Consider the following 3,683-nt stretch of genomic DNA (forward strand, 5'->3'; position numbering starts at 1 on the left):
TGCTGCTGGCTTTCCGAATCTATCTGTCTGTCTCTCTCTCCCTTTCTATCATCTATCTCAGCTTAATTGAGGTATAATTTACATACATTAAAACTTAGCTGTTTTAAATCAACAGTTGGCTGAATTTTCTTAGTGGTACAGAGTTGTGCAACCAGCACCAAAATCCCTCTGAAAAGTTTACTCCTATACTTCTGCAATTGATCCCCTCCCCGACCTTTGGCCTTAGACAGCCACTGATCTGCTTCCTGCTACTTCAGTTTTTCCTCTTCTAGAGTTTCATATACATGGAATTATATAGTATGTAGTCTGTTGAGTCAGACTTGTTTGATTTAGCATGATGGTTTTGTGATTCATCTATGTTATTTTGAACATTAGTATTTTTTATTGCTAAGTAGTAGTATTATATGGATATATTTCATATTGCTTATACATTTACTTAGGCATTTGGATGGTTTCCAGTTTTTGGCTATTATGATTAATGTTACATTGAACATTTGTGTACATCTTTGTGTGTTTTCATTTGTCTTGAATGAATATCCAGGAGTGGGATTGCTGGGTCTATGATAAGTGTATGTAAAATTTTGTAAGGTACTACCCTACTATTTCCTAGAGTGGCAGTATCATTTTTTCTTCTTACTAACAATGCGCAAGGATTCCAGTGGCTCCAGTCTCAACAGTGCTTGATGTGATCAATCTTTAAAAATTATAGCCACGTCAGTGAAGAGGTAGTGATATGTCATTGTGATTTTTAATTTACATTTTCCTGATAGCTAGTAATATTGAGCATCTTTTCATATGCTTCTTTTACATTTGTATATATTCTTTCATGAACTCTCTGCTTAAGTCTTGTGACCATTTTGTAATTGTCTTCTAATTACACGGTAAGAATTCTTTATATATTCTTTCCGTATAAGCCCCTTGTCAGATGTATGTTTTGAAATAATTTTTTCCAGTTCATGACTCATCTTTTTATTTTCTTATGTAGGTATTTCAAAGAGAAAGATATTTTAATTTGGTGTTAAAATAATGGTTTATAATATTTGGCATGATCATAATTATTATTTTAAAAATATTAAATTTTAGTTATTACAAATATGTAGAAATATATAGTTTTATTGTATGTTGGTCTTTATCCTGCAAACTTATTAATTGATTTATTATATCTAGTAATTATGTATATTTTGTCAGATTTTCTACACAGATAAACACAGTTTTATTTGTTTTCCAATCTGGGTTACTTTAGTTTTTACTTATTTATTTATTTTTAATTTTATTGCTCCAGTGCAATGTTGAATAGAAAAGGTCAGAGTAAGCTTAAGAGGATATCATCTAAGCTTTATCAAGAAGTATGATGTCAGTTTTAGATTTTCTCAGATCTCCTTTATTGTATTGAGGATCCTAGCTTGCTGAGAATTTTCTTCTCCTTTCTTTTCTTCACAAATAAATGTTGGATTTTTTTTCAAATGCTTTTTCTCCATCTGTTGAGGTGATCATATGGTTCTTCTTTTTATATGATTAATTCTTAAATGCTGAACAAGTATTGCATTTCCAGGATAAATCTCAATTGGTCATGCTGTATTATGTATATATACTGCTAGATTGGGTTAGCCAAAATTTGTGTTAAGAATTTTTGCATTTGAGACCAGCTTGAACAACATGGTGAAACCCTGTATCTACTAAAAACACCAAAAATTAGCCGGGTGTAGTGGCGGGCACCTGTAATCCCAGCAACTCAGGAGGCTGAGACAGGAGAATCGCTTGAACCCGGGAGGCGGAGGTTGCAGTGAGCTGACATTGTGCCATTGCACTCCAGCCTGGGCAACAGAGTGAGACTCAGTCTCAAGAAAAAAAAAAAAAGTGCATTTAGATTCATGAGAAATATTTGTCTATAGTTTTCTTTTCTTATAATGGTTTTTTCTAGTTTTGTGATCAGTATAAATGCTGGCTTTATAGAATGAATTGGAAAATATTTTCTTCTCTTTAATTTCCTCAGAGACTGTGTTGAATTAGTATTATTTCTTCCTTAAAGACTGAGAGAGTTCCCCTCTGAGGCAGTCTAGGTCTGGAGATGTCTTTGAAAAAATAAAAGACAAATTCAATTTCTTCAATAGTTATAGAGTTATTGAGGTTATGTATTTCTTCTTTAGTAAATTTTATTATGTGTCTTCTGGGAAGTTTGTGCATTTTATTTAATTGTCAAATTTATTGTCATAAAATTTTTCATATATATGTTTTTTGAGATGGAATCTCACTCTGTTGCCCAGGCTACAGTGCAGTGGCATGATCTTGGCTCACTGCAACCTCGCCTTCCAGGTTTAAGTAATTCTCTTATCTCAGCCTTCCAAGTAGCTGGGACTATAGAAGCACACCACCACACCCAGCTATTTTTGTGTGTGTCTGTGTGTGTGTGTTTTTAGTAGACACGGGTTTTGCCATGTTGGTCAGGCTGGTCTCGAACGCCTGACCTCAGGTGATCCATCTGCCTTGACCTCCCGAAGTGCTAGGATTACAGCCATGAGCCAATGCGCCTAGCCAATTATTCATAATATTCTATTCTTATTCTTTTTTTAAACCAAACTATTTTTGAGATAATTGTAGATTCACATGGAGTCATAAGAAATAATACAGAGATTCCATGATGTGTTTACTTAGCTTCTGCCAATATTAGCATCTTGCAAAATTACAGTTCGGTATTGCAACCAGTGTATGTACATTGATACATTCAAGATGCGTAACATTTTCATTACCATAAGGATTTCTCTTGTCACCCTTTTATATCAAAACCCATCTCCCTCCCCTCCATGCATAATCTTTGACAACCTTTAATCTGTTCTCTATTTTTATAATTTTGAGTTTGAAGATGTCATATAAGTAGAATCATAGACTATGTAGCCTATTGGGACTGGCTTTTCTTTTTTTTTTTTTTTGACTCAGCATCGTTTTCTGGAGATTCACAAAGGTTCTTGCATGAATCAATAGGCCATTCTTTTTGATTGCCAAGTAGTAGTCTATGGTATGCATGTACGACAGTGTAACCATTCATCCTTTTAAGATAGGTGGGTTCTTTCTAGTATTTCTCTCTTATGCATAAAGCCCCTAAAACTCCTGTGCATAAGTTTTTGTGCAGACATCAGTTTTCATTTCTTTGAGATAGATTATAGGGTTATAAGGTAATTGCATATTTAACTTTTAAAGAAATACCAAAGTATTTTCCAGAATGGTCATACCATTTTATATTACCACCAGCAATGTATAACATTTAATTTCTCCACATCTTTGCCAATATTGGATGTTTTCATTGGTTTTTATTTTAGTGATTCTGATAGGTATGTAGTGATAACTCGTGACTTTAATTTGCATTTCCCTAATGAATTATGATATTGAATATATTTTCATGTGGTCATTTCCCATAAAAATATCATCTTCAATGAAATGTCTGTTTAGGTCTTTTGCCCATTTCTAATTTGACTGTTTATTTTTTAAACTAAGTTTTGTGAGTTCATTTTTTTTTTATATATACTTTAAGTTCTCGGGTACATGTGTACAATGTGCAGGTTTGTTACGTAAGTATGCATGTGCCATGTTGGTGTGCTGCACCCATTAACTCGTCATTTACATTAGGTATTTCACCTAATGCTATCCTTCCCACAGTCTCCCATCCCCCATAGGACGCGGTGTATGAT

This window comes from Mandrillus leucophaeus, unplaced genomic scaffold, assembly GCF_000951045.1.
Source record: "Mandrillus leucophaeus isolate KB7577 unplaced genomic scaffold, Mleu.le_1.0 Scaffold300, whole genome shotgun sequence".
NCBI classification, from domain to species: Eukaryota; Metazoa; Chordata; class Mammalia; order Primates; family Cercopithecidae; genus Mandrillus; species Mandrillus leucophaeus.